This window comes from Lagenorhynchus albirostris, chromosome 12 (genome assembly GCF_949774975.1).
Source record: "Lagenorhynchus albirostris chromosome 12, mLagAlb1.1, whole genome shotgun sequence".
Lineage (NCBI taxonomy): Eukaryota > Metazoa > Chordata > Mammalia > Artiodactyla > Delphinidae > Lagenorhynchus > Lagenorhynchus albirostris.
The window spans coordinates 72,053,610-72,061,557 of NC_083106.1; positions in this window are offsets into that span (position 1 = coordinate 72,053,610).

A 7,948-nucleotide genomic window follows, 5' to 3' on the forward strand; every position below is an offset into this window, starting at 1 on the left:
TACATTTGCTTCCTATGGCATTTTTATTTGCCATGGGAGCATGTCCATCTGGGGACAGTTCTATCAGAAAGAAGACTGAACAAACTATCTCCATCTCAGGGGAATTCAGGGCAGAGAAAAGATAAAGAAAGGCTCAGAGTCATGTTTTTTTTTTTTCATATTCCCTACTGGATTATAATAAAATTTTGTTAAGATTTTGTTTCTTTCCAAGTGCCTATAATTTAAAAAACTCTATTGATAAGAACTTAACACACATTTCATCTATTTAATTTTAATTTCAACTCTGAGGGCAATGGAGACTATTTCTTAGGTGGCCCTAGCTCAGGTTAAAGTAAGCCAAAATGGTAACTAGTGAGGCTATAAGCTTTTCACTAAGTAGATTAGCAATTCTAGTTTTAAAATGATCTGACCATAAATTACTTTATTTCTGAGCAATCTGAGACCTTTTGAAGGATTCCTGAAGATATTTTAAAGAAACGCTCAGGCTTCAACTGTTGTTATTTATTCCATCAATACATTCATACTTCCATTCTTTCTAAGTTCCAAATAATTTGAAGACTTATTTAATTAAGGCTGAATTTAATAACTATATGATTTTAAAAAATATTTATTTATTTGGCTGTGCCAGGTGATTAGTTGTGGCATGAAGGATCTTTAGTTGTGGCATGCGAACTCTTAGTTGTGGCACATGGGATCTAGTTCCCTGAACAGGGATCAAATCCGGGCCCCCTGCATTGGGAGTGCAGAGTCTTAGCCCCTGGACCACCAGGGAAGTCTCAATAACTATGTGATTTTTGATGTATGCTTTTTGAGAAAATTATATAGAAGGTCAATTCATCACTTTGTATGCAATTATCTTGAGTCACTGTTAATGTTTACACACAAAAAGATTCCGATTTTAGTTAGAAATTGTAACCTAAAATTTTTAGGATACAAAGAAAGAGAGAAAAGTCTACATGATAGAAACACAAACTCACCCAAACCCCGTCATTCGTGAACTTTTTCAGTGACATCATTTACTATGGATAGCAACAGAAACGGCTAAATTTAAGCTCCAGACCCACATCCAATGACCATCTGGGCCAATCTTATCCTTGTATCTCAAGCAAAACATTATCAAATAGAAGTAGTCATATTTTTTTCCAAACCTGCTCTCCAAACAATAAAAAAAATCAAGGCACAATAGTAGAGAATCAGCAGTCCCTTCAGGATGGAGGTTCAAAATGTAGAATAGAAAAGTTGTGTACTGGAAGGTTGCAGGGGTTTATAAAAGATTAAAAATAAGAGATATATCTTAACATAATTGGCCTAATACCAACTTAGATGAAAGGAAATGGGTGAATTAGCTTCTAGAAGTGTTTTGCATACCTGATTTTATCTCAAAATATGTTTTTATGTGCTTTCCACTGTACATAATAATGTCCTATTATCAATAGACCATGCAGTTTCTTTTTATTTTTTTAAAATTTATTTATTTATTTTTGGCTCCGTTGGGTCTTTGTTGCTGTGCGTGGGCTTTCTCTAGTTGCAGTGAGTGGGGGCTACTCTTGGTTGCGGTGTGCGGGCTTCTCACTGCGGTGGCTTATCTTGTCGAGGAGCACAGGCTCTAGGTTGTTGTGGCATGTGGGCTTCAGTAGTTGTGGCTTGCGGGCTCTAGAGCGCAGGCTCAGTAGTTGTGGCGCACGGGCTTAGCTGCTCCACAGCATGTGGGATCTTCCCAGACCAGGGATTGAACCCGTGTCCCCTGCATTGGGAGGTGGATTCTTAATCACTGTGCCACCAGGGAAGTCCCCATGCAGTTTATTTTTTGCACAGTAGACACATTTTTACCAATATTCCCATATTGTTGACAAAAAGTTGATGGCTAGCTGGCAAGGAGATGAGTTATTTGATCTTTACAAGACTGGCATTCTTGATCTGGGACTCATTAGAGCAATGTTTTGCTAAACCAACCTCTGTTCTCTTTAGAACAGCACCAATTATTATTCTAGAGATTCAGTATTAATATATTTGTTTATTTTATTTTTCAACAAGCTTTTATTTAATCTTAGTGTGTCCTGGGCAGAGGGGTTACAGGAATGAAACTGTTCTTGTCCTTAAAAAGTTTACAAACCAAGAATTATAATATAATGAGAAATTTCTTTCACAACGATATATGCAAAGGGCAGTCAGAACATAGGAGAAGCCCATATTTTCTCTGACTTAGGGAAGACTTCACAGTGGCAAAGATACGTACTGAGAATTCTCTGGGTATATAAGTGAGGAAAGTACATTTGAAAGAGAGAACAGAGTGTGCAAAGGAATGGAAGCATGAGAGAGTATGATGTGTTCTGTACAAACAGTTCACTATGGTGAGAGAGTACGATTAGAGTGAGGAGGAAAGGAAGGGGAGACAAAAGATGAGAACAGACAGGCGTATATAAGAGGAGGCTCAAATTTACCCTTTGGGCAATTTAGAGCCACTGAAGAATTTTGAGCCAACATGTTCAATAGAAAGACCTCTCTAGGCACTTCCCTGGTGGCGCAGTGGTTAAGAATCCACCTGACAATGCAGGGATGACAGGTTCGAGCCCTGGTCTGGGAAGATCCCACTTGCCACGGAGCAACTAAGCCCGTGCGCCACAGCTACTGAGCCTGCGCTCTAGAGCCCAAGAGCCACAACTACTGAGCCCACATGCCACAACTACTGAAGCCCACGTGCCTAGAGCCCGTGCTCCGCAACAGGAGAAGCCACCGCAATGAGAAGCCTGCACGCTGCAACAAAGAGTAGCCCCTGCTCGCCACCAACTAGAGAAAGCCCACTGGCAGTAATGAAGACCCAATGCAGCCAAAAATAAATAAATAAGTAAATAAATTTAAAAAAGGAAAAAAGGAAGACCTCTCTAGAAAAGTTGGATAGGACAGATTAAACGTGTGCAAGAAAATCTAGAGACACAGAGAAGATTCAGGCTATTGCAATGGTCCAGAAAGAGGCGATGAGTTCCTAAATATGGATCCAGCACCTAAGTAAGGATCTGGGAGACATTTAGGAGGGAGACTCACAAGACTGGGCTTTCCTTGGAATAAGGGTAGAGGAAACAGAAGGGTGTAATATGACTCTCAACAATCTCATCTGGATAACTGATGTCAGCCATGGACACCAGCAAAGCAGCGGCAGTAGCTTTGGAGATGCTTGGGAGATCTTAATATGTAAATATATAAAAGATAGTTGGATATGTAGATCTGGAATTAAAAGGAAAAAAAAAAGGTTTTGACTGACGATAAGTTATTGGGCGTTATTTGCATTTTCAAGGAGAGCTAATGGTTAAACATGGACCAGCATACAATGCATGTGATCCATTCCTGGTGATGGACCCTGGGTACAGTATACCTGGTTGCTCCTGGGGAGGATTTTTCCCTTTTGATGAAAGAGATATGACAGATGGAATGTTGGCTGCCATAGCAGTCAACAAAGGATGTCACAGTCACCAGCGATTGCAGCCCTCTAATGTGAGCCAGTGAGCCCTGAGGAAACTCAGGAAGGAAAGCATACCTGCCATCTATCAGCCATCCGACTGCAGCCACTCCCCACAGTGAGCCCTGAGGAAACTCAGGATGTGAAAATACAGGATACTGGCCCCAGAGAGCTGAGGTGCCTATCAAAGGAATGATTTCAGTGAGCCCAGACTCTTGCATCTTCCCATATACAGCAAAGCTCTAAACTTAACTTGGGATATCTGGTTTTCTGTAATTAACGACAGTCTTTTGATGTTCAGACAACCTGCTCTTTGTCGTAAGGCATCTCTATGACCTGGCTCCCCCCTCACCTCCTTGGAGCACTTCTCTCAGGGTCACTTGAGATGCTGCCTCCCAGGCCTGAAGTCCTAAAAATTCCCGCCGAATAAAACGTCACTCTCAACTTTTAGGTTGTGAATAGTTTTTAAGTCGACAGATACATGAAGAGATCTCACTACTAACCTTTTTGCCTTTGGACTATGTTGAGTGAGGAGGTGATACCTAAAGAGGAAGGCCAACCTGATGAGGACTGAAGTGTGGGAAGATGGAAGGGAGTTGGGTCCTTGATGACATAAACTACTGAGCCAGCCCTGAAACTCCAGACTTCTTGTTATGTGAAGGTTTATATTTCCTTGCTGTTTAAACCCCATTCATTTTAATATTTTGGTACTTACAGCAGACATCATCCAAACTAAAAAGCCTCTTTCTGTGAGATAAGGTAGAAACAATTAAAAATAGATAGAGCAATATCTTATTTTGTGGGTAAAAGGGCAGTAAACTGAAGGAGCTTTGTGTGTGTGTGTGTGTGTGTGTGTGTGTGTGTGTGTGTGTGTGTGTGTGTGTGTGTGTGTGTGGCTTAAGAAGCTAGATGATGAGAGGGGATGACATTGAGGATTGATGACAATTACGAAGGGGGTGAAAGAGGATCTGTCTTCGGACGTGACTAAGACTGTCAAAGAGTGTGTTGGGCAGAGTCAAGGCCTAAGATCATATCAGACAATGGCACTAATTTGCGTGGCTGTATAATCTTTTCTACGTTGTCTTGGCTGGATAGGAAGGAAGTGCAGGTAGAGGGATGGATACACTGTGGATCAGGGAAGAGTCAGGGCCTGGAGGACATAAGGAGTGACTGAAGCAGGAGGGAGGGGAATAGGAGGATAAGAAGCTGTGGTCAAAGAATGGGCTGTTGGGGTCTGAGAATTCAACCGTGAGAGCAGATACAGGCTGACCATGTGTAGCCTGTGAAAAAGGCCTGTGTGTGGAGCACAGAGAACAGGGGAAGTGGTACGAGATCATGATGGAGAGGTAGGCCTGAGCCAGATGTGGTAGGGCCTCCATGTAAAGAGTTGAGGTTTTCATCTAAATAGGCTGAGAAGCCATTAAAGGGATTCAAAAATGGCAACGAGGGGCTTCCCTGGTGGCACAGTGGTTGGGAGTCCGCCTGCCGATGCAGGGGACACGGGTTCGTGCCCCGGTCCGGGAGGATCCCACATGCCACGGAGCAGCTGGGCCCGTGAGCCATGGCCGCTGAGCCTGCGCGTCCCGAGCCTGTGCTCCGCAACAGGAGAGGTCACAGCAGTGAGAGGCCCGCGTACCGCAAAAAAAAAAAAACAAAAATGCAATGACATTGAAGAGCCTTTAGAAAGGCAATGATCTGATACTTTGGAAAGACCACTTCTGGAGGTTGTGTCGAGAATGGATAATAGGAGGGCAAGAAAGAAATCAGAACAACAGTTGGCTGGTGACTGCAGTAGTTGAGGCAAGAGGTAGGGACGACCTGAATCTAGAAGGTGACAGTGGAGGGGGAGAGAGAAATAAGTAGCTTCAATATATAATTGGGACATAGGACCAATAGGACTCGTAGGTGGAGTAGATTATGGGGTAAGGAAGAGCAAGAAGACAAAGAAAATCCCTAAATTTTGGTCTTTTGCAAAGTGATAGTGGTTCCATTTACTGACAAGGGAATATTGGAGAAAAAAGTGGATTTCTTGAGGGGAGATGGGGGAAGCAGAGAGTCGAGAGTGCTAGTTTGATTATATCACAAGGAGATGTCACACATATAGTTGGATATTTGAGTCTAGAGCACAGAGATCAGAGACAAAGCATAATTTTGGAAACTGTATGTGGGTACCTCCCCACTACGCTTTCTTTCCCATCACCGCTGTGTGGCAGCTATATTATTTGGAGGGAATTGACCCCTCACCTGGAATCTGATATGGATCTCGATTGTTTTATCTCAATCAAGATAATCCTTCCTCTCCCACATCATCATTATTGATTGAGGTAACTCAGATCGAAGCCTCCCTGCACATGGCATTACCCTATCCAAAGGAATTACATCAGAAGTACGTATGTGAAAAATCTGGGCCAATGGGACACATGGAAGCTCATTTCTGGGATCTCCTAAGAAAGAATGTTTCCCGTCCTTCGGAGAGCCCAGAGAAAGCGACCAGAAATCAACCTTCTCTCTCATTTTGGACGGCACGATTTGTGGATGTAAAATCTGGAACTGCTGCAGCCATTTTGTCAACCTGACGGACATCAGCTTGAGGAGGAAGCTAATAACATGGGAGGTGGGATAGAGACTTGGAAAGAAAGTGGTCCCCTGATGATACTGTTGAAGCCCTGAAGACTATCTTGCTTCTGAACTTTTCAGTTATGGGAACCAATAACCGGCCCCCCTCCCCACTTTATTATTTAAGACAGAGTTTGATTTTTGGTTATTTGCAGTATGAGTCCTAACTGATGACTCCTAAGCCACTAGCACATAAATCGTATTTCATCCCAGGGAGAAAATGTTGAGAAGTGAGACTGAATCCCGAGGCATCCCAACCTTAGAGACTGGGCCAAGGAAGAAGAACATAAAAGAGAGAAAAGGAACAGGCAGAAACATAGAAGGCGACGCAGGAAAGTGAGGAGTCACTGGGGGGGAAATGTGTTTGAAGAATGAGGGAGGAGTTCCCTCTTTGAGAGCTCCTGGGAGTTCAGGTAACATGAGGGCAGGTACATGACCTTGGAAATGGCAACATGCAGCTTGCTAGTGACCCTGTGAAGTGCAGTCAGAAGAGGGGAGGAGGGAAGCTGGTAGAGTAGAAGGGAGGGGAGAAGGGGTTCGGGAGTGAAGACAGTGGGTGGACACACATTTCAAGAACTTTTGCTGCAAAGACAGGACGAGCAGCGAGTCAGGAACAGCCAGGGCTGTGGGGCTGGGAGAGTTTGTTTTAATAGCTTTCATCATTTTTTTTTTTTTTTTGCGGTACGCGGGCCTCTCACTACCGCGGCGTCTCCCGTTGCGCAGCACAGGCTCCGGACGCGCAGGCTCAGCGGCCATGGCTCACGGGCCCAGCCGCTCCGCGGCATGTGGGGTCTTCCCAGACCGGGGCACGAACCCATGTCCTCTGCACTGGCGGGTGGACTCTCAACCACTGCGCCACCAGGGACGCCCCATCATTTGTTTTTTTGAGAATGGAACAGACGAGCGTTCCATATGCTGAGGGAACAATCCAGAGGAGAATAGTAAATAAAGGATGCAGAAAAGAAGAGCAAGTGCAGAGGCGCTCCTAGTAAAGGTGAGAGGGACGGTACCCGAGGACAAGAGGAGACGCTTAGTAAGAGCACAAACACCTCGTCCTTTGTCAAAGGAGAGAACAAAGAACGTGACTGGGTAAAAGAAGGCTTGTGGATTTGTGCTAAGAAGTTGGAGAAGCGTCTGTTCTGTTTTCTCAGTTGAGTGTGAGTGAACATCACCTGCCAAGATGCAGGAAAAGCGTGTGATCAAATGTGGTCATGGCTTCCCGGCAGGACAGAACTTTTCTTTGTTAGGCTTCTGGAAAATGACCTTTTACATTCCTGAAGTTGTAAAACTCTTCTAAGTGACTTTCTTGTCTATTAAATTCTAAAAGGGATGCCTTACATTTTTTGAAAGTTTTGCTACATGTAAATGGGACAGGAGGGGGTGATGGAGGGGGTGTTTCTTTTACCGTCAGTTTAAGGTTTAGGCAACTGGATTCAGATTCTCTTAAAGCTGGTTTTTGTTAAAGGGAAATTTAAAACTTTCCACCTGAAATATTTATAAGCCCGTGACATGTTATTTTCTAACAGAGAGTTCCTGTTTGCTACAGTTAAGTTAGCTCACATCTGTGGTCTTCATTGACAAGAGTCCTGGCCTTTTCCTCTTTCTTTAGATTTCCTCTAGTTCTCTGGTACTATGAAAAGTTGGAAAAACAATTTATAACACTTAAAAATCAAAGCTATAACTAAAATATATATTCTTCATAGCCTAGAAGAAAATAAAGTATCATATTCCACTTCTCTGGACAGTTTTTTATAATAAGTGTCAAGTTGAGAAACTGCTTGATGTTTCAAGATGATTAGTTATGACTTCTAGTTATAAGTTAGTAGGGGGCTCTTATTACGTTGTAATTATAGGTTTTAGCTAACAAGATAATTTAAG